Below are 23911 nucleotides of genomic sequence, written 5' to 3'. Positions count from 1 at the left end.
TGAACTTTGGGGTTTCAGTTCACATGCTCGAACCTCGGTCTTCGCATCTGAAAATGGGATGATAAATAGCACCCACGTCATGCACTTGTGTAAACTGGAGCTAGTGTCAAGTGCCTGGCATAGTGCACAGTAAGTATCTAGGCATTTAGCAGGTGGTAGCTATTTTGATTTCCTAAGGGAGATCTGAATTAGAGACATCCTTTCAGAACATGTGCCTAATCCCGGAAGCCGTGAGGTGGGGTAGATGTTCCTTGGGACTAGGAGCCAAAAGACCTGGGAAATATTGGGTCCTGATTCTACAACCAGCATCCTGTGTGACTTTAATCCCTGTCTTATTGAATCACTCTTCAGATGTTTATTGAGGGCCTACTCTGTGCCAGACACTGTCCTAGGGGCTGAAACATAGGCCCTGGCACCGGAAAGGCCTAAGTTTCAGACTCAACTCTGCTGCTTCCTAGCTCTTTGGCTATGAGCAACCCACTGCCCCTCTCTGGTCCTCACTTTCTCCATGTGTGAAGTGAGGGGATTGAACTTGTGTCATAGGGTCTTTCCAGAAACGATTCAATGAGATCCTGCCAAAAAAAATTATAGAATATATTTGAACTTGACTCTCAGAGAGAGACATTCTGAAGCGTGGGCTTCAGAATCATACAACCCTGGGTTTGAATTCTGTGGCTGCCACTTACTGTGTAACCTTGTGCAAGGGACTTAATTTCTTGAGGCTCAGTTTCCTCATCTATAAAGTGGGAGTAATGATAGTTTCCTCAAAGGGTCATGGCAAAGATTGAAGGAGCTGATGCATGTAAAGTTTGTAGGAGAATGGCTGGTGCATAGTCAGTTCCCAGTGTGGTAGCTGCTGTCACCACTGCCACCACCGTAGTCATTGCCATCATTGCCAATTGTCATCTCCTCAAACGGTCACAGTGAGGATTGAGGGAGCTGATACATGTAAGGTTTGTAGTAGAATGGCTGGTGCATAGTCAGTTCCCAGTAAATGATAGCTGCCATCACCACTGCCACCACCATAATCATCGCCATCATCACCATCATCGAGATCAGGGTGGTCGTGAACATCTATGAAGTGAAGCTCTGAATGATTGCTAAGACTCTGACATATTGAGTCCTGCTCTTCAAGGGGAGAACTAAGTGACAATTGTAGTCGCTTGCCCTGGGCCATGTGAGTGGGACACTTTAGAGGAGGGTCCCCAGTAGAGAGAGTTCTCCTTCACTTTTCAGGTCTAAACAGATCTTGGTCTGCTTGAAATTTCCTTTCCTTTTCCCATAGTAAGCAAGAATAGGACCCTTGAGATCTGCAACACTGGAAGCTGTGGGAATCAATTTCTCTTTGTATATTTCTCCTTTTCATGGCTTTATTTTCTTGTTCATACAGTGATTTCATTTCAGATCTTTTGGGGATGGGTCTTTGGCCAAGGCTCAGTTGTCTGATTTAAACCTCCTATAATCTCCCAACTTCATCCCTCTCACACCACATGCTGAAGGGTGAGGCTTGGCACGTACCATCCTGGGCTGGCTATCAATTCCTTTCTCCCTTGGTCAAAACATTTGAATTGTAGGAGGTTATGGTATCCTCGCAGCCCACAACTTTGATGTTGTTATTGTTGCTTTTTATGTTTAGGAAAATTGGATAGTCATATCCTCATTTTACAGTTGGGACTTGGAGACATTAAATGACTTTTCCAGGGCTGTATGGGGGCCAGAACTTGTTCCCAGAAATCTGTCAAATGCTTCTTCAACTAAGCCCCTTAGAAATTTACGTTTATTAAGCCTTTCTTGCTCTGAATTCTGAGGCATTCAAGATACAGGTCAGAAATCTGAAGCAATGCAGGTGAGGCCAAGTCAGCTGGGCTGAGTTTTGGGGGTAAAAACCACTCGGAGACTCCCACACTGGGGTCAGACTCTTCCCAGCAGAGAGGAGCAGTGAAGGTCTGGGGGCGTGTGTGGGAAAGGGGCTGTGAACTTACAGCTCCTAGCTCTGAGAGTGAGCGACAATATTAGAACAAGTGTGTGGTAGGGAGGCTGTCACTGACTTCACTGTGTGATATCGAGAAGTCCCGTTCCCCCCCCCCACTACTCCCCCTTCTCTGCTGGAACCATCCAATAACTTAACTTCGCTGCCTGAAGGTTCGCTTCCCGCCCATCCCTCCGCCGCCGCATCTTAGCGCTGTCCGCGGTGCTGATCGCCAATCTCCTGATTGCCGTTTCGACCAGCGGGAATCTCTGGTGCGCCCAACCTCTCCTCCTGGCCTCCCACCTCTCTTTCTCCAGGCACCTCGCACATAAATCACGAGTGGGAGGCCGGCTTGGTTCCCCCTGCGCCGGGAAGCTGCTGCCCCCTCCCTTGCTCGCACGGGGTTTTGCAGCAGCGGTGGCAGCTGCCACTGACTCGGGCACTGGGGAAGCAATTGATTCGTCTACTGCTGGCAGCCTGGAGTTGCCTACACGGACGGACGACAGAGAGAAAGAGAAAGAAAGAGAGAGCAAGAGGGGGTGGGGGGAGAGGACTCGGAGCGGAGCGAAAACCTTCATCCATGTGGAGGGCAGTCTGAGGGAGCTACTGTCTTTGCCTTGTCCACTGACTGCTCTGAGTTTTCTCATCTTCTGGCAGTGGTATTTCTTTTCGTCTTGGTCCTGCATGATTTAGGGGTAGTTGCTGTGTGTGTGTGTGTGTGTGTGTGTGCGTGTGTGTGTGTGTGTGTGTGTGCGTGCTCACGAGCGGGCGTGTGTGCATGCTGGTGCTTTGATTTTATTTTGGGAAGAGTAGGGGAATCAAATGAACAATTTTCTTTCAGGCACCTCCACTGAGCTTTCAAACCAAGTCATCGGGACTTAGTATCTTGCCACCCCGGCAGGGAAGGGAGGAGTTGGCAAGAATTTGGCTCACCCATTCCCTCTGCATTCCTCTGGTGTGGAGGTAAGTGCTATTCTTCTCAATTGTGTAAATGGGCTAGGGGTATTGGGATCCCATTTGGGATGAGGTGCGTACATGAGCCGGTGGGATAGAGAGTAGGTGGGGGGGGAGGGGTGTCAAGGAATGACCACATTTATTTGCCCACATTCCGCAGTGTTTGATCACCTAAGCGGCACCCCAAAGCTAAAGGAGATTTTGGCTCAGTGCCCAGGGAGGGGGTAAAATATGCTCCTGTTTTAGGCAGTGCGATCAAAATTGTGGCTTCTGCCCAATTTACCCTCTCCCTTGCAGCAGAAACTGTTGAAAGTAGCCAGCAGTTCCCTGAGTGGATTAACCCTTCATGGGCTGGCCAGCCTGCATGGAGGGTCTCTGGATGTTCTGCTCTGTGGGTGGGCATCTTGGCCCTGTATGGGAGAGGGTCATCTGAGGCTGAAAGGTTAACCCTTGCTGAGGGTTACCTAGGCACACCAGGTGAGGCTTACGTAGGACAGGGCTCAGACGGTACCATCTTCCAGGTACAGCTGAGTGATTCAATTGTAATGATTTTTGCAAGCTTGGCTGTTCTAAGCTTCCTGAGATGGGAGATCTGGGAGCCATGAAGGACCACATTTTGCTTGGAATGAGTGGTCAGGAGCCCAGAGGGGAGCAGCCAGCAGACTGCTGAGCTGACGATGTTTTATTTTCACAGGTGGTGTAACCTGTAAGTGATTGTGTGGGGGGTGCATCCTGGCACCAGCCTGGGGGGACTCCATCCTGAGCAGGCACAGAAGGGAACAGGGTTTGCTTCGATTCTGGGGAAGGACCCGTTTCTGGCTTCAGATCTGTTCTAGGGCAGACCAAACCCCGCTCTAGTTTCTTTATCTGAAATCCTGATGCGATAAGCCTACACCAACCTGTTAGTGAGTGCAAAGTCAGGTTTCTTGTCACTGAATCCAAAAACTCACATTTAATTTTAAAACACCTTTGCTGCTAATCTGTGACCCATCAAAAGGAGATTTCTCTTTGCATTCTGCCTTGATTACATTTGCCTTTCTGGAAATGAATGTCCTTATTTTTAGCATCTTCACTATTATCTCAGGGGCCACTTCAGTCTTCTGCACCCCCAAGGATTTCTCTGCAGGTTCTTATTCTTGGAGGTGGGAGGAATAAAACATCAGCCCCAGAGACTGGCAAGCCTGAAATGTAAGCAGGGCCCACTCAGTCATTTTCTCCAGTCCCAGAGCCAAGTGGGGACGCTGAAATCCCTGGGGCATGTGTCTGCTCAGGGAGAGCATGTGAGGCAGAGGGGGTGGGCTGCTTGGTGGTTAGTGTCAAAGACGAGTCCTCAAAATCCCACGCTTTTCTCACTGGGTGACCTTGAGGAGGAAGTTGCCTTAGTTTCCTCCCTGGGAAGCTTCAAGTAGGAATGATTGACGTGAAGAAATTTGGTTCAGATAAAGAGCCAGGAGATCTGGCCATGGGTAAAATTTAAAATACTGAACTTTGGCATTCACTGGTCAAACTGGACAATGGCTGGGGCCCTGGAGTGGGGGCTCTTAGGAGTTCCTTGTTGTGCTAAGTGTTAACCCTTTAATTGCTGGATTGTGGGGAGGTTGGGGGGGAACTAGGAGAGTATCAGGGGAGCCCCAGGGGCCTCAGGGTAACATCACCATCTGGTACAGGAATATTTTAGTGTTTTAACAACTGGTTCAGCCGTGCAGAGCATGCATGCTAACCCAGCTGAGTAGCGGGGACTGGGTTGTTAACATGTGGGTGCTTTGAAAACATCTCCTTGCTGCTTCTCAGCCTTACTTCCTTGGGGGTGGCTAAGATCCAAAAGGCTGCCCTCCCTCCTCCCCCATCACATCTGAAATGGTGCATTGTGGTGCACCAGGGAGAGGGAAACAGAAGCTTCTGGAAAGAGGCTTGGGCTTGGACCAGGAGACCTGGGTCCAGCCCCAGCTCTGCCTCCCTTTCTGGGCCTCAGTTTCCCTGTATGTGCAATGAGGCACATGGTCTAGGTGACTCCCAGTCCCCTTGCAGCTCTGAGGTTCTGTGACTATGTGATAGGAGTGTGTGTGCAGGCATGCTTCCAGGAAGGGTGTATACTGTGTTTGGGAATTCATCACATGTGCCGAGGAGGTCTGTTTGGGGTGAGTCAGGATTGGGGGTCTCTTGTGAGAACTTTGCTAGGTTCCTAGAATCTTGTGCACAGCTGGAGAGGGGTCTGCTTTATTTGTGGCCTCAGATACATAGACATACAGATATTGTAGCATTTGAAGGCTCTATAAAGACTTATCCCGGGGTGGCACTAAGGACCCCTTTGAGAACCTCCACTCTGAAAAGATGCATATTCACACAAACACACAACACCTGGGGACTCATGGACCCTTCCTGATGCTCATCTGAGCACCTCAAGTTCAGAACGTCTGATCTAGTCTGATCCCTTCGGAGGGGCCCAGAGAGGGAAAGCAGTTTATCTAAGACCACACAGTAAATCATGGCCAAGCAACATACACATCTGCTGTCATGAAGCCAAGGCATCATCCCTTTCCTCCTGGCTCTGGCAGCCCCCACTTGCCATCCCCCCACCCCAGCTCGATACAGAGGGAGACATTCTGCGGTGTCTCTCTAGCCCGTGCTGGTGATTGGGAAGCATAGCTGTGGAGATAAATGTGGGCACTTCCTTTCTCACTGGTGGGAGCGACGCAGCAGCCAGAGGCTCTGCAATTCTGAAAGGTGGCCTGGGAAGACTCACCAGCTGGCTCTGCCTCTTCCCCTTTCCTACAGCTCCTGTACATCCTGGCCGCCTGTCCGAGCGTGAGTTCTTGTCGGGGTGGCTGCTCCGGGCGTGTCTTTGTAGGATGTGGTATTTACTCTTTATTTACACCCCCCTCCTCCACGTGGGTCATAGGGAGTTTATGACTTTCTACTAAAAACCACCATGACATTCGGTCCTATCTTCTGTTCTTTATCCCCTTCCAGTGGGGAGCTGGTCGTAGAGGCAGATGAATCAGGACTTGATGTGAAGACGATGAGAAGCGAACAGTGTGGTGGATTTCTGTTAAGTGCCGAGGCTATAACCTGGGATAGAAAGAAATCCGGGACCCAGTAGTGGTAGGCTGGAGCTGACGAGCTTACATTATTCAGCTGCTACCCAGGATGGAGGTCTCTTTGTGCTGGGACTATGCAGGAGGCACCACAGAACTAGGCCCCTCTCCTCCTGTTCCCCACCCCCATCTGCCTCCTTAACCAGCCATCCGAGGGGCTGCAGTGTGGGACTCTGGAAGAAGCCAGACCTGAGTTCAAGTTCTGACTCCAGCACTTCCTTGCTGTGTGACTTTGGGCAAGACCCTTAGCCTCTCTGAGCCTCAATTTCCTCAGTTAAGTATATTAAGATAGTACAGCAAGATAATAGATCCCGGGTTTAGATCCTTCCGGTTGGGTCACTTCACTTCTTTGAGGCTCAATTATCAATTTGTAAAGTGAAGATACTAAAGGAATTGAAAAAATTTTGAGGTAAGGCTTTCAAAGTACTTAGTACTGAGCCTGGGGGCAGTAAGTAAGGAAAATATGTTAGCCGTGGGGATGACGTTGGTGATGGTAACAGTGAAGTCACCCCGGACTGAAACGGGATCGGGGGGAGGTAGAGGAAGGTGAATCCTGTGGGCCAGTTGGGCAGCTTTGGGGCCTAGGAGAGAGAAGACTTCTGGTTCTACTTCTTCCCTATGTGGTGTTTGTGCAGTTGCTGGTGGTCCCTGGGACCTCAGTTTCTTCATCTGTGAAATGGGCCTCATGGCCTCCTTTCCTTAAAGCCTGTGAAGCCCCGAGGAAGCAGGCCCTGGTGAGTGCAGTGGTCAGGCCCTGGAGGAAGGGGACTGAAGGAGAGGCCTTCCTGACTTCTCTGTCTTCTTCTGAGGTTTTTGCTGAATCATTCCAACTCACCAGCTCAGAGCCCGTGAGTTCTTCCTAGGAGACCCGAGCTTTCCCTGCCGTGAAGCTACTGTCTAGGGCTCCGGAGGTGACACAGGCAAGGTCGTTAAGGGCCAAGGCTGTGCATCTCAATTTTTAAAGTCAAGGTTAGCACGCGACAGTTGTTTAACCGTAACCTGCATGCACACATGCATGAAGAAATGAATGAAACCTCAGTTGGTTGATTAGTGGACAGGTCAAGTTGAGGAGGTGCCTTTGACCTATGGTCCAGCCCGAGGTCTGCATACAGTAGGCACTTAGTGCTTGTTGGTTATGATGAGTCATTGGTGCCGAGTTAGAAGGACTTGGCTTCCATCTCGGGTCTGTCACGCCAAGGCTAGGCCTATCTCTCTGCTGCCAGAGCATCTTTGATACTTACTCATGTACCGTACATTTGTTGAGTACTTACGGTATGCCTGGCACCATGGTGGGTATTGGGAATAAAATGGTGACAAAGACACCATCTCTTTGGGGACTTGGGTTAAGTAAGTGGCTGCCTACAGCATATAAGCTTTGAGGGGTCGTACAGAGAGAGGGCTTCCTTGGTCACCCTTTTGGGGTGCTTTCCCTCAGCTCAATGACATCTGAAAATCTATTATTAAAGCTTCGTTTTTTTTGTCTTAAGGCCTTGCTCTTGGACAGAGAGCAGATGCTTGGGATGGGATAACACATCCGGCCTTATTAGTCATTTACACTTTACTGAGGAGAGGTTGGAAAATCCCTTCCAAAAAGTGAGGGAAGAGCTTTTTGGGAGGGGGAGTGGCATATGCACGCACTGAGCTTGCAGGTGAAAGAAGGGACGAAAGGCAGGAAAGGCACATGTTGCTGGATTCACCTTCTGCTGGGGCTAGAAAGTTCCCGATGTCTAAGAGAATCCAAGACAGATTCTCGGGGTGTGCCTTAGACCCACTCCATCAGACATTGAGTGCAGGGCCTTGAGACCTGTGTTTTCACAAACCTCCACTGCTATAGATAAAGGACTGTTTTTGAAATGCAGAACGCTTTTACAGGCGTTAGTTATAACAGCTCTAGGTGTGTTGCAAACCTCAGACTTTCTCTGGAGGTTCTCTCCCCCACTGCTCTCCATTTCCCAAGGGGCTGAGCAGGGTAAGATTCAGGTCTGTTGCCTCCCCAGCGCCCACCATTTACTTTCTGCCCCCGAATCCTTGTTTCCCACAGGAGCACAAGCTTCATCTAGCAGTGTTGCCCCCATTCCCTGCTAACTTCTGAGCACCTCTGGGGTGTAGGGGAGGGGGCTTCTCTCTCAGGCAGGATCTAGGGACTTAGGTTATGGCTCAGGGGCTAGGCAGCGGGGATCAGCCAGCTCTCTAGCCTGGCTGGGCCTTTGGGGTTTGAGAGAACACAGCCGGTTCTTAGCCCAACTTGCTTTCCAGTTTGGGCCAGGGAAGTGTGGGCTGCGGCTGCACCAAGGCACAGGGCTGCCGAATGCAATGTCACCGTGGTTTCCTCGAAGTAATTGTCTTGCTGTCATTAGTTTTAATGACATAACGCACGCTTAAATCTCATCGTAATGGAGCCGTGTCAGACTCTGGCTTAGTAATCCAGTTAGTGAGCAAGACAGGGTGCCCCAGGAAGCTGGGGTTTTTGCCCACCCTTCTGCAATTAATCAACAAGAGGAAAACCATCTGACAGCATCATAATGATGTGTGGTTTGTGAAGGGTTTATTTAGAGAGCCAAGGGGGAAAATCTCCTCATCTCTCAATATAATCTGAGTGAGTTCATTCAGTTGCCTTTTTCTTTCTTTTTTTCTTCCTTTCTTTCCTTTTTTTCCTCTTTAATGCACCTACACAATGACAAGCAGCGACTTGTGAATGGAAACAGCTCTCAGCAGAGAACAGATTATGTAAGCGGGTTCCGGTGCCAGCCGCTGGTGGCGGGGCGGCGTTCCGGGGCTGCTGAGGAGAAAAGATTTCTTGAAGTTTATCCGGAGGCCTTCCACACGAGATGCTGCCAGAAAAGCATCTGTGTGGTCCATTCTGGCCCTCAGCCTGCCCCTTGTCCCTGCCCCCCTCTACCTGTCAGCTTTTTCCTTTGTCACTCTAGTGCTGTTGTGTCCCCCAAGTCTCTCTCTTTGGGTCTCTCTCCCCTTTTCACTGCTGCTGTCCCCTTGCCCATCTCTCCCACCCTTCTAAAGTCCCCTGTCCCATCTCTCCTATGTCTCTGTCCCTCCTTTCTTCTCCCCACTCTCTTGCTACCTTCCTCTCCTTACTCCTGCCCTGCCCCATCCCATCTTTCTCCCATCTGTGCAGACATACCAAGTGGCTTGTGAAGGGAAAACATTTGTGAGCCCCTGAGACCCCAAGTAGGGTGACCAGCCATCCCAGTTTGCCTGGGACAGAGAGGACTCTTGGCATGCTGGGCTCTCTGTGTGTGCAAACTGGAAAAGGCTCGGGCAAACCAGGACGAATTGGACATCTTAGTTCTGTGTCAAATGCTTGGAATTTTGAAGAGCTTTCCAAAGACCAGAGACATGGCTTTCCGGGGGAGTTACCTGCTCTTCTACTCAGGGGGAGGTACGCAGTGGTCTCTGGAGCCTTCCCCCGCCTTGGCGTTCTCTGCATGACTCTAGGGGATAAAGCCTGCCTGGGTCTGCAGAGGCCAGTGGTCAATCAAGGGCAGGGGGCTGACTCCCTCCTCCCTCCCTGCCCCTTCCCCCCGGACAGACTGACCACCCAGCAAATCATTTGCTCATTTGTCACAAGAGGGGACCCAGTGAGAGATTGTAGATGGTTCTATGCCAGACGTTCTCACACTTGAGCCTGTGTCAGAATCCCCTGAAGGACGGTTAAAGCAGAGTTTCTGCTTCTGGTGGGACTAGGATGGGGCCCAGGAATTTGTGTGTGTCTAACACATCGTTCCCGATGATGGTTGCTGCTGCTCCAGGTACCCCGCTTTGAGAACCGCTGCTTTTGACCAATTCATTCCCAAATATTTATTGTTCACTACCATATGCCAGGGACTGGGGATTCAGCAGTGAATGAGACAGAGTTCTCTCCCCTCCTAGAGCTGACAGTCTAGTGGGGGACAAAGTCAATAAACGAGTAAACACGGCAACGAGGTGATTTCAGGAAACGATAGGACATGATAGAGGAAGACAAGTGATAGGTAGAGGGCAGAGAGCTAATTTCGTTACCAAAAAGGGTGGCCAGGGGAAAACTTTTAGAGATGGCAATGTTTGGATTGAAACTGAGTTTCTAGAAAGATCCAGAACAATCCAGGCTGAGGGAACAGAAGTGCAGAGGCAGAGACAACTATGGTGTCTTGAAAGAACAGCAAGAAGCCCAGTGGAAGTGGCGGGAGGGGAAAGTGAAGCGGGGGCGAGGTGGGCCCGGGGCTGGGGGTCGGGGGCCGGCTCATGCAGGACTCCAGTGCAGGCAAGGAGTCTGGATTTGACTTTATTTTGGGGGAGGGTTCTCATCAGGAATGTGACGTGATCTCATTCACAATCTTGGTCATGATCACTTTGGTTTGTTAGTGGAGAAAGGATGGTAGGAGGCAGGGGTGGAAGCCGGGAGACCAGCGAGTAGGAGACCAGTGATGGGGCCGTGGACCAGATGGCAGCAGGGAAGAAGGTGGTCAGATGTGGGTATATTTTGCGGGATCACCGACAGGTCTTATGGAGGGATTGGATGTGGGGGTGCAGGAGGAACCAGGGCCTGTTCTTGGCATTGGTGCTGCACTTGTGATGCTGGGGATCACAAGCGGGGCCTTGGCTACAAGCGGGGCCTTGGCTGCAACCAGGGGCCAGTGGCTTAAGAAGCAAGAGCAACAGTGTGTGTCAGGTCGGGGGTGGAGCTCTCACGGAGATTGCAAATGCTCCTTCCATGCTTCCTAAAATGCACCATCCCTCTCTCCCCAGAGGAAAAGGCAGCAGCTCAGGGTTTTTTTCTCTCATGAGCAGGGGCTGGATTAATCTGCCAGTGCTAAGCAATATACTGGAAGGGGCTCCTGCTGCTGCCATGTCAGGCGGGGACATGGCCAAGTATTTCTCCCAAAGGTCTGCAGATGGGGGGCTCGTGGGAAGGGCTGCTAGGCAGGAGGGAAGACACGAGTTCCTGGCGTCTGCAGCCTTCCCTCTGATCCTTAGAGACCTCTGTGTTGTTCCCCAGAGCTGGCTAGCCCCAGCCGGAGGGATCATCAGCATGGGCCTGTCCCAGTCCCAGAAGCCCAAAGCAAGACGACCCACCCTAGGGGGGACATGCAAGGTGCGGACCCATCACACACGTCCTGTGCCTCTCACAGAGACCGGCTGCCGTTTCTTAGATTTGTTTATTTCTATTGTTTTTCTCTCCCCCCCCCCGGGAGGGCTTATCTGACTGGGACAGGCCTACATATTCTGTCTTATCGGCAGAGGGGTCTGGGCGCGTGTTTTCTTCTGAAGAGTGCGTGCCTCTTTGGAGTGCAGCCCCCAGCGAGAAATAAATAGTGCTCCCATGCGGGGAGGGGGCTTTGCTTCCGATTACAGTGTAAGGAGAGCTGGCCGCGTCTGGAGCCTCCCAGGTTTCCATCCAGAACTCATCTGCTCTGTAGATGGGCGTGGAATTTTTGTTCAGGTCCGGGCATGGACAATGGAGTTCTTTTTCTCATTTCCTAGGACCAGACCACCGTTGATCCCTAAAGGTTTCTTTCTCAGTGTTGCGTTATTTATTTTCTTTGTTCTCATAGGACATTCCCGTCCCCTCACAGGCAGCCCTTCTATCCCATTTAGTGGCCATCTCTTTTGTTTGTATACGCCCCTTCAAAATATGGACTTTCAACTTACATAAATGGTATGGTTCTATAAATCTCCTTGTTGCTCACTTCTTTTCACGTAGCACCATGTTTTTAAGATCCTTCCATATTGCAAAACATGCATCTAATCCTTTGCTTCTGATTGTTGCTACACTCCCAGGCATAATAAATATGCCCACATTTTACCCATTCTCTTAGCTTCTTTAGCTTCCTTCCGGTTAATCTGGAACATATCCGGGACTTTCCTGCACTAACCGGCCGGGATTCAGGACAGAGAGACTGATTGTAATAGAGATTTAATAGTCATCGGGGAGGTCCGGGGGGATGCTTCACTGTTAACTTTTGATTATTTGCTCAATAAACACTGAGCACCCACTCGTGGTGCCCCATGGGTAAGGAGAGGGAGGCAGTGGTCACGTCGGTGGGGTCTGGATCCCGGCAGATGTGGGTTTGAATCAGGCTCTGATACCCACTAGCTGTGTGACCTTTGGCAAAGTGACTTTGCCCCTCTGAGCCTCAGTGTCTTCTTCTGTAAAATGGGGAGAATGGTAGTATTCATTAGATAAGGATGTTGAAAGTGAAGTGAGAGGCTGCATGTCATCGCTTTGTGTGATAAAACTTTCTTTAGTTGGCACCCTGCAAGGGGGGTTGGGCAGATGTTTACATCCCCTCCAAGTTCTCCTGGATCTACCCCATATGTGTGGGGGTGGGGGAGCAGTTTCCTGGCTGAGGCCGAGACAGTGGCCCCCTGTTGAGTAGTTATTTCCCCATCTATGTGGAGAGCCCCTGGTCCCATCCAGAGTCAGCCACACGAGCCACCTCTGCGTGGTCCCCAGGACCGGGGTCTCTACTCTAACACTGATGTGGCCTCTGGAAATGGACTGGTGGGAGCAGAAAGGCTCTTGTTGGTCCTGAACGCTCAGAGGGTAGAACACCATAGAAGCTGGTAGTGGGAGTCTTCAAGTGGCCAGAGAAGTCCCCAAAGGACCCCCAAGGCCCTGGGACTGAACAGACACCAGCTCTGGAAAATTCTCCCTCTGGTTGTCATGGCAGCGGGTGTAGGATGGGAGCCTTCATCCCCATGGGGCACCACAGGGCTGAGATTTTGGGTTGATACAGACTGTAGGGTGGCCTCGGGTCTCTACTGCAGGGTGGTCTCTGATGCCCTGGGGCGGGGTCGGGTGGGGGGACTCCCCACCTGCTTATAGCATTTCATCATCCTCTTGCTAAAAAGACCCGTGAGCTGAGAGTATCCAGCTGGGTTCGAATCCCGGCTGTACCACACAGTGGTTGTGTCCCAGAGCTGCACTTTCATGAATGGGATCTTGTCCACCACCAAGTCACAGAGCATGGGCTTTGCACTTACATAAATGATCTCCTCTAACCCTCACAGGGCTTGTGAAGGATGGATTATTCTCGTGCCCATTTTGCAGACCAGAACTCTGAGGCTATAGAGGACAGAGAGGTCTCATTTCCCCAAATTCACACTACCGGTCAAGGGTAGATTCAGGGACTCAAAGCCAGATCCTTTGGACACCAAAGTCAAAGACAGAATTTTCATAGCGAGGAAATGAACCTCCCAGGGACTCGTTCTTCTGCTCTGTAAAATGAGATAATCACTTACCACTTATTGTTCAGAGTTGTTGCGATGATCAAGCAGCTTAGAATTTCTTTCTTTAATACGAAGTTCTGCAGAAATGGACTCTGTAGTCTTCAGATCCTCCTGGTGTGGATCTGGGATCTTAAGCCCGAGTGTTATTCCGATGAAGGACAGGAAGACACGAATTGGTAGGGAGCTGTAGCTCAGCAATTAGAGGTGCTGCCCCCAGAGCTCCTTGCAATTCGAGCTGTGCCACTTGCCAGCCTGTGACCTTGAGCAAGTTATTTGGCCTCTCTGGCCTCAGTTTATTCGCCTGTGAGATGGGAATAATAATGGCGCCTCCCTCACGGGGGCACCGTGAGGACTCTGTGAAGTAGTACATCCAGGAAGCACCCAGAACAGCGCCCAGGATGTGGGATGTCGATGGCATAAATCTCAGCTGCTTATGATCACATCGAACTTTTTTTAAAAAAGTCACTTCTAGAGTCAATGCTTTTTCACCATAACCTCCTGAAAAGGAGGGTTGGAATTGCGAATTCCATTTACAGATGAAGGAAGTAAGCCCCTTGGAGGTAAACCGATTTCCCGGCGAAAGTTTCAGTCCCCGGGGATGACAATGGCCGAATCACGGAGCTGCAAAGCAGAGCAGGTCCACCAGTGACAAAGCATTAATCTGACAAAAGGTGACAGAATGACAGTCACAGAGGCGGGAGAAAAACAGACGGTGAATTCGGTGCCTCAGGATCCTTCCCGATGGGCGCCAGCAGCTAGAGCCGCCAGTACCTCCAGCACTTAGTGCCCCGCACAAGACGTTTTGCCAGACGTCAGTAATAACCTACCGGGGACTCGAAGCAAGAAAAGGAAAACCTACTAGGGATGTAGATGAAATGACCGAATGTTCACTTATAATTCTTGCTTCATTAATCGTATGACACACACATACTTAAGATCGCATATTACATAAAATAATCAATTAATTGATTTTCTCTGCTGCTGATACATATTTAGAAAATAACTAGTGAGCCAGAAAAGTAAGGAAAGTTTTATCACTTTAACAAAACTCATCTACTGCAGATACCTTTTGTTGAAGAACAGGAAAAGAAAGAGACACCATTTGGAGTTGCCTGGTGGTTGAAAAGTTGAGAAAGAATTTACTTGAACTATTTTGTTTTGCAAAATAAAGTAAATTGGGAGAGAGAGTGAGAGGTGCTGGACAGTATGAAAAACATCTTGCACAGAAGGTGAATTTCTGCTTTCTGAGGAATATTTGGTTGGGAGGATCCTTGCTTTCTATTTGGTCATCTGTAGCATTTGCCAGGCACTGCATTCAGGGCTGGAATATAGTAGAAAATAATTTCAATTTGGTCCTTTCTCTCGAGGATGTAGACGTAAATCAAGCATGTGGATATTATATACATGGTTATGTGTAGGTAATTAAAACCTGAGACAAAGGTTCCGGAGAGGTCTGTGAGAGACCATTGCAAGGCAATCTGGGAGGGCTTCTCTGAGGAAGTGACATTGGACCTGAGAGTGGAAGGATGAATAGGAGTTAACTGAGTAAAACAAAGAGAAAGGAACAGTTATGGCAGTGAAAACAGCACATGGGAAGGCCCTGAGGTGGCATTCAAGGCTCTGAAAGAAAGCCAGCGTGATGCGAGCACAAGGTTGGGGGGAGCCCAGTGAGAGACGAGGTTGGTGGCAACTGCAGGGCTGTGGTGTGGCAACTTGTGTTTATTCCGAGAGCAGTTCTGAGAGAAATTCTGTTTTAATAGCAGATGACCCGATCTGATCTGTTTTGTGAAGGCTCCTCAGCTACAGCGCAGGATTCGCATCCAGGGGAGGGCGCCGAGCGATCTGACAAATACTCTTGAACTGACGCCCAACGAGCTTCGTGTATTGGCCCGGCCCCTGTGCCCCGCCCTCTTTACAGCACCAGCCGCCTTCTGTGGTGACTCAGGGTGTGGGGCTCCTCCCTGGAAATCTGGAGAGGGAGACAGGGATAGTTGCCAGTCCTCCTGGGTTGAAATCCCAGCTCTGCTGCTGGGTGACTCCAAGCAAGTTACTAAATCTCCCTGTACCTCGGTTTCCTCCTCTGGAAAATGGGGCTAGCGATAACATCGACCTCACTGGATTTTTCTTGGGGATTTAACAAGTCAATATGTATCGTCTTTGCTGGGAACAGGCGTGGCATGTGAGAGGGGTTCCGTAATCCTGAGTTATGACCATCTTCATGGTGATGATCACGGTGATGACGATGAAATCTCAGAGCTCAACATTCCAGAAGGGGTCCCCCTAATCCTTTCCACCCTCGGTCCCCTGCCTCACCTTCTGTAGGCCTTTCCTCAAACATCAGCTTCCCAGAGGGGCCTTTTCCGGATCCTCTTATTTAAAATTGCACCCCTGTGCCAGAATCCTGCATCCTCCTTGTCTGCTTATTTCTCCCTAGCTCTTAGCACCATGTGACACACGATCTTACTATATTATTTATTTTGTTCATGGTCTGTGTCCTCACTAGAATGCCATCTCCCACAGAACAGGAACATTCAAGTCTTTTATTTACCACTGTCCGCTCAGTGCGCTGTATCCCACAGCATCCAGCACCCAGTAGGTGGTCAGTAAGTATTTGTCGGATAAATGAACGGGAACTATGCCCCTCTAATGCTTCGTGCTCTCGTTCAAGCCCTGACCCCACTCCCCAGGCTGCTCTAACTCACCTAATGGTTCATTGAACAGGAAAAAGCAGCAGGAAAAAAAAATCCCCAGGGCCGGGAAGGGGTGGGGGATGGACAGGGAGGGTGTTGAGACACCAGAGATTTTGGTGGTGGGGAAAAAGTGAAGGTCTTTTATAAAACCAGCTCAGCAGCTTGATCTTTTTAACCTGATTAATCACATTAAGACTTAGTCAATATCCACATTCCCTCAGCCTTGGCCACGGCAGCTGGTGGAAGAAGACTTATTCAATATTTAAGAAGACCTGCATTGCAGGCGAAGGGTTTGGACCGCGTGCGGAAGAACAAGCAGCAAACGTTCAGGGACAGTCTCTTAAGTGGTGGATTGTTTATAAAAGGAGAGAAACAAGAGAAGGAAAGGCCCCAAAGCCATCAGCCTCCCCCTGGCCTTCCCAGATTTTTGATGACATTGACCAGGACACCCCAGAGTTATTTGCTCTAACTCAGGACAAGAGAGTGTTACCTGCAGAAGGGAGGCTGGGATCCAGGAAGCTTGGTCTTGTGGATCCCCTTTTTCTAGCGTTGGCATAAAGCGGTGGCTTTCAGAGTGTGGTCCCCAGACCATCAACGTCACCTGGAGCTTCCTAGAAATGCAAACTCTCGGGCTCTGTCCCAGATCTCCTGAGACAGAAACTCTGGGGCTGACAAGGGAGCATCGGTCTGTTTTCACGAGTGCTCTGGGGGACTGATGCACGACCAAGTGTAAGATGCTCGGACAGGAGGGACAGGGACCCGAAGAGGGTGTGGAGCAGGGCCCGTGGTTCTAATAGGCTGGTGGGTCTCCATCCTGGCCGCACATTATAATCGCCAGGAAGACGTCCAAAAAGTATGATGGGGATACTCACCAAGAGTTTCTTCTTCAGGTGGTTTGGTTGGGATCCTGGAATTAGCATTTTTGTTTGTTTTTAGTTTTATGTATTTTGCATATTCTATTTTATTTTAATTCCAGTATGCTGGAATTAGCACTTTTTACTGCCCCACCCCCAGTCCCTCAGGCTCAGGCTCAGCACCTGAGAATTCTAAAAAGCACCAGAGTTCTTCAGTTTGGAGATTACTGTACCTGGGAGAGGATAGGCGGACATGAGGAAACAGAGAGGAGAAGGGTATTAAGTTCAAACCTTACAGGCTGTGACCAGCAACCAGGATTTCATGCTAGAATTATCTTTTTTATTTTTTTTAATGTGAGAACTCCCAGTTACTGAGCATTTGGTAAGGGCCGGCACCGTGCTGGGAACGCTGCATGCCTCATTTCACCCATCAGCCCTGAGAAGAAGGAAAATCTGTAACCCCCATTTTCCAGATGAGGGAAGTGAGGTACAGAGAGGCCAGGGAACGTGCCCAAGGTCCCAGGCTAGCAAGGGACCGAGCCAGGATGGCAACAGTGAAGTCTGGATTTAGCCACTTCCTGTTTCATGGGTCCCTACACCAAACACAGGTTGGCTTCCTAGGAAGGGTGATTATTGAGGAGAGGTCTGGAGGATGTCTCCAGAAGCAGCAGGTGAAAGTGACTGTTGGAGGGGCTGAGTGTCACTTCCTCCTCCTCGTGCCTCTAGATTCAGACCCTGGTTTCAGCTCTGCCAGAAGAACTTGCTTTTACAGGAGCTTGGTTTTCCACTCAAGTCTTCTGTGTCCCCAGGTCCCATGAAGGCTTGTGAGGGACACTATTGTTTCCTTTCTTGATTTTCATACGGCAGCTTGGCCGTTCAAAACCAGACCAAAAACTCACAGATAACTGCCAAGCCTCCACTCATCTTTCAGAGAGAAATGACCTTCCTGCTGTCCTTTCTTTCCTCAAGTTTCTTTTCTCAAAAAGAGCTAAGACTCAGGGCCAAGGGGACTCACTCTTCACTTGTCCTCCGCTTTGAAAGATGAGGACCTTCGTACTCCCTCAGATCAGCCCTCAGCAGTGACCCGGTTAATGGCAGAAACTGAGCTGCAGCCTGGTGTGAGAGGAACCACTGAGCTGCCCCCAGCTCGCTGCCAACCTTTCCCCTCAGAGCACACGCCGTGGGCACTAGAGATGGCAAAGACACTTAGAAACCCATTTGCTCCCAACCCTGCTTCATTATCCGATCAGACTCCAGAAAAACCGTGTGCTAGACAATTCCTGTAAGTTTTCCGTCCCTGGCGAATCCCCAAACCAATGTGTTCACTCCTGGCTGATTTCCATCCTTCCAGCTCACCTCGTTCTGCTCCAGAAAGGTGCACGGCTGGAGGAACGGGGTTTGAAATGCACCTTGGGCATCTCGGGGGAGAAGTTGGCCAGGAAACAAGCCCTAATGACAGTACTTTGTAGGTCCTTGGCACTTTTCCTCCCAAATTGCCTCTTTACATCAATTATCTCATTATCTACCCCTTGCCTCAACCACACTCTGAAAAAATAAAACAGAAAACAGACCATACTACTAAGCGTTTGCCCCACTTAATAGTCCCCATTGTATGGGGGAAGGTGGAAAGGTAGGAGCACTTGCTGACTAGTATATTTTATATATAAACATCTGCATATACATAACATATCACTGCACATTATGCATGTAATATACTGCTTTATATACACACACATATATATGGAAGGGGGGGGAATTGATTCTCATTATTTGGAGTAGTTCCATTCTGCAAAGTCACCATGATCACCGAATTAGCAAATACTGAATCATTGCTCCTGAGGGAAACAACAGGATTAGGTCCCTGCAAGCCTCTCATCACACTTCATCCACCGATCCATACATATCCTTTGTTTTATGTGTGTTTCTGCTTAAAGACATCTTATTCAATACATGTCTTAGTCTGTTCAGGCTACGGAAACAAACGACCTTAGGCTGGGTAGTTTATAAGCAACAGAAATTTCTTTTTCACAGTTCTGGAGGCTGGAAGCCTGAGGTCAGGGTGCCAGTAGCGTCGGGTCCTGGTGAGGGATCCTCTTCTGGCCTGCGGACTGCTGATTTCTCGTTGTGTCTTTACGTGGCAGACGGCTGAGGGACGAGACAACTCTCTCCTGACACTTGGAAGGGCACCAATCCCATCATGAAGGTCAACTCTCATGACTTCAGTTAACCCCAATCACCTCCCACGGCCCCACCTGCTAATACCATCCTGTGGTGGGGGTAGAGTCTCAACACGTGAATGTTGAGGGGACACGAACATTCAGTCCGTAACAGTATATAGTCCTGTTGATTCATTAACATTGAACTCACAGCCAACAGCACTATAACTCATGGCACATGAACTTATCGACAAATGTATTTTCTCTATAATGCACATCGCAGCCTCTGGCACTTAGGAACACCAGACGGCACCTCGGCGCTATGCTCAGGGGCCATTTTAAACAGCGAAATCACCAATAAAAATGCAAACAACGTGGCATTAAACAAGACCTTGAAAAAGAGACTTGTGTGTGGTGTGAGAGCTAAAGGCAGAGTCGCCAGTTGGACTTTAGCGGGTAACATGCATGTTGGGCAACTCAGTTTTCCTGTCTGTTCTGTGTGTGCGTGTGCCTCTGTGTGTGTGTGTGTGTGTGTATGCATGTGCCAAATGACTGTGAACGTGCTACAAGTATTGCTTTTGGGTTACAAATACATGTTCGTGGGTAGGCAAATTCACAAATACGGAATCTGCAAATAATGGGAATCGATTCTGAGTATGAGCGTGTCTGTGTATCAACCAGGATTACATTGATTGTAACCCTCACTCAGCCTAGTTTAAGCGATACAAAGGGACATTTATTGGCGAATGTACTGGAAGAGGCCACAACACAGCTGAGGCATGACTGTATCTAGTGGCTCAAAAATAGTTCCTATTGTCTAGCTCTGCTTTCTTCTGGGTTGGCCTCTCTCTCAGGTGGGCTTTCTCCACCTGGGAAAACCCCACCCATGTCCTTAGAACCCAGACACTCAGGGTTTAGCTTCCCACAGTTCACAGACATCATTCTGCACAAGATTCACAGTTCCGTGGGGAGACGAGGAGAGGACCTGTGTTCCTCCTTTTCCTGGTACCAACACTCCAATTTTCTTTTAGGGAGCTACCCTTTCCGTATCTCAGCGCATGGCACTCTGACGGGGACCTCTGCTCTGCTCAGGTCATATTTATCAACTTCCCATTGGCCAAGGAAAGCTACGTGCTAAGTCCACAGTGAGTGTGGAAGGAACTGTCCAAGGTGGCAGGCATATTTGCTGAGGGACATCAATTTAACAATCTCCCTGCAGCTCCAGTACAATCTGGACCGTGGCCTGTGTTCCACATTTTTGCTGTTGGCTTCATATACTTTTGAGAGCTCATGTAAGTCCCTGGAAATCTGGATGCCGAGAGGGCTTGTGTGTCCCTGTCGGCCCCTAAGGCAATTACATGCTTCACCTACTAGAGTGAGGAGTTTTGAAAAGAAGAGAAACTAAATCAGCTTCAGATGTAGTTTTTTTTTTTTTAAGATTTTATTTATTTGAGAGAGAATGAGCAGGGTGAGGGACAGACGGAGAAGCAGACTCCCCGCTGAGCAGGGAGCCCAACGTGCGGGGCTTGATCCCAGGACCCCGAGATCATGACCTGAGCGAAGGCGATACTTAACCAGTTGAGCCACCCAGGTGCCCCCAGATGTAGTTTTAATATAATGTATCTTCAGAAGGTCCTCAAGTCAAAAGATGGACGGTGACTTGTGAGATGCACCTTGAAGGAATTTGTGTGTGTGCACGTGCATGTGTGTGTGCGTGCGTGTGTGCGTGTGTATGTGTGTGTGTGTGCATGTGCCTGGTGGATACAAAAATGGACTCTGACATCTGGGGTTTGGACACTGGCTTTGCCATCTTGGGCCAACCCCCAACCTCTCCTTGCCTCCGTTTCCTGGTGTAAAATGGGGCTAAAGCCTGAGTTGAGGATTAAGATAGATACGGCTGTGCCAAGTACCCACTCAGCAGTGGAACAGAATGAATATTCTCGCTGATCTGGGGGCTCAAGGAAGGGGGATGGGCAGGAGGAAGAAGATGGCAGGTGAGTATTTAGAGTCGAACTGTGCTTGACTCCCAGCCCTATTACTAACTGGCTCTGATTCAATCGTGGGGAAAGCCAGTCAACCCTTACAGACCTCAAGTTTTCCATTTGTGAGAAGGACTCAGTGGTGTCTCTTGGCAAGCATGACATGAGCCCGTGTAAGTGAATCACGCAGTGTGGCCCTGGCACCTGGTAGACGATACATGCCATCACAGGTGTTACTATCCACCTTTATCCCCAGAGGTGTGACCAGGCCAGCTTGCTCCTCTTTATTCAGTGCCAGCCACGTGCCAGACCTGTGCTAAGTGCTTGAAACGTATTAACTCATTTAATCTTTTGATGTCCCCCACCCCGAGGAAGGTACTATTCTCACTGTTATTGTCATCTCTGGTCTTCATATGAGGGAAGTGAGGCACAGACAGGTTAAGTGACTGTCCTAACACACAGATAGGAAGAGGCAGAGCTGGGATTTGAACCCTGGCAGCTCGGCCCCTCTCAACCCCTGCACTCCTCTGCCTCCAGTGATGATACCCACCTGCCTGGGCGATCGTGAAGACCAAGGCTTTGTAAATCACAGTGCTCCATCTGTACTTGAGGTTCTGATGGCTGTTTCCTTGGGGACACGGGGGGAGAGAGAGAGACAGGACCTGGGTAGTTCATTCATGTCCTCCAGCCAACAGCAACCGAGATTCCTTTTTCTGTTACTTTCTCCCACCTGATGCCAGGAGGGTCTGAGCAGGGCAGGCGGTGGAGGAAGGCAGGTCTTCAAGATCTATTGTTCATGGCAATGAAGAGAAGCTTTTTGTTCTTTTCGAAGTGGTCTCAGATTTCTTAGCCTCCACCCCCCAGGGAAGTAACCATGGTCACACTGTGTGAGGCAAGAGGTATCCTTCCTGGCCAGAGATTCTGGAACCCGTGTTATTTTTTGGGTGGCGGAGGTTCTGGAAGAGTACTTGGGTAACACCTGTGCCAGCACTGGGCGAGGTAAGCCTTACTATTCTGTTTTCCGGCCCCACCTCTCACCAGCTCTAGGAAGTAGGTGCTGTCACAGCCCCCATTTTACAGAAGAGGAGACTGAGGCTCTAAGAAGTTAAATAGTTTGCCCAGACTCACCCAGCTTGGGTTTAGCTAGCGGTTGGACCCAGGTCCATAAGACTCCAAAGCCTGAGCTCTGGATGGAAAATTCTGTCATGAAATTTGTACAAGGGTGAAAATGAGGGTGACACGTGTGTGTGTGTGTGTGTGTGTGTGTGTGTGTGTGTGTGTGTTGTGCCAAGACGAGAAAACAAGTAAGAGCCCTTCCTGGGGCCCTGATTGCCTCTGCTTCACAAGGGTGAAGTGAAAATGTGCATTTTCCCAGGGCAGGGATCATCTGAGGCCAGAGTACTTAATCTTTCTGTCTTAAGACACTGGCTCTGCCTGCTTGATAAGAGAGTCAGACCAAGTCAGGGAGTTAGTACAAGCAGGTTTGCCCACATGTGATTGGACTGAGGGGAGTCCATGAGCTTGAGCTGTTCCTTTCCAAATGCGGAAAGAAGAGGCCATTTCAGAAATGCACATCACCCTCTTTACCGCAGGCCCGACAAGTAGTTTTGCTGTTTGCATTGGATTACTTCCAATGCTGCGAGCTCCTCGCCTCTCAAAGTAGCACACCCTCCTTTTGATACCTCTGATGGTGAGAAGGCCATTCTTGACCTAAGCCTGCCTCCCTCACTGTACCTGCCACCTGTTGGTCTGTCCAGGTGGCTGTGTTATAAGAGTAGTGGTCCAGAGACGTGTCTTTTTTTCTTTTATTGTACTTATTAATTTGACAGAGAAAGAGAGAGCGAGCAAATGCACAGCAGGGGGAACGGGAGAGGGAGAAGCAGGCTCCCCGCTGAGCAGGGAGCCCAATCTGGGGCTTGATTCCAGGACCCTGGGATCATGACCTGAGCCAAAGGCAGACGCTGAACCGACTGAGCCATCTAGGTGCCCCCAGAGTATGCAGAGTATGGGTTAAGAGTGTTGGCATTGGAGGGAGACGCACCGGGGTCTATAAGCTGGCTGGCTGGCTCCACTGTTCCTGGCTGGTGACCTTAGGCAAGTTAATGCACCCCTTTGAGCCTCAGGGATAGGAGTAATGGCAGAGCCTACCTCACATGATGATGTTGAAAATGAAAGGAGCTGGTCCTTGGAAATTGCCCACGTGAAGGCTGATGCTCTTAATTTCAATGCCATCCCACTTTTGCTAAAGACAGACCCTTAAGGCAAGATAGTGAGTTGGTTGTAAGCACAGGCTCTGTAGTCACACTGCTGAGATTCTAAATGTGTCCCCATCATTTACTAGCTGTGTGACCTGGGAGAAGTTACCAAACCTCTCTGTGCTCCAGGTGCCTCCCCTGTAAAGACGAATAATCATTGTTCATTGGCTCATCGTGAGGATTAAGTGAGCTAAGTACCTCGAACAGTGCCTGGCCTGTCACAGGCACTCGGACACTGGATGCATGCCCAGAGGAATAAATGAGCAGAGTTTAATGAAGAGACATTTACAATCACGTGAGCAATCCAGAAGGTCCTGGATGCTTCACGGCCCAGCACCCAATGGAGGGAGCCATCAGCATCTCTAGGCCTGGAAGGGCAGGAAGGGAACACTTGTGGACCCAGAAGAGAAAGAGTCATATGGAGAGGTCCTCCTGACAGGGGCTCTGACCCCCAACAGCCAGCCCACGGTGACCAGCAGGAGGGGTCCGGCAGATACATGCCCCAGCCTCTCTCTTTCCTCCCTCCAGTCTTCTGCTAGTGCTTCCCAGTAGACAAACCCAGCCAGGAGCCAGAGGGCAAGAGAGCCACCAATACTACCCACACAGGACATTCTCCCAGGGCACCGAACTAGGTGGACGGTGATTGCATCTGGAGGAGTGGGTAGAAAATATCCAGTGAAGCTATTTTTATTATTGGGTTAGCCCATACAATGCTGCCACTATGCCACCATA

This window comes from Ursus arctos, unplaced genomic scaffold (genome assembly GCF_023065955.2).
Source record: "Ursus arctos isolate Adak ecotype North America unplaced genomic scaffold, UrsArc2.0 scaffold_34, whole genome shotgun sequence".
Classification (NCBI taxonomy): domain Eukaryota; kingdom Metazoa; phylum Chordata; class Mammalia; order Carnivora; family Ursidae; genus Ursus; species Ursus arctos.
The sequence above is the reverse complement of the archived record's forward strand: the minus strand, read 5'-3'. Positions refer to the sequence as shown.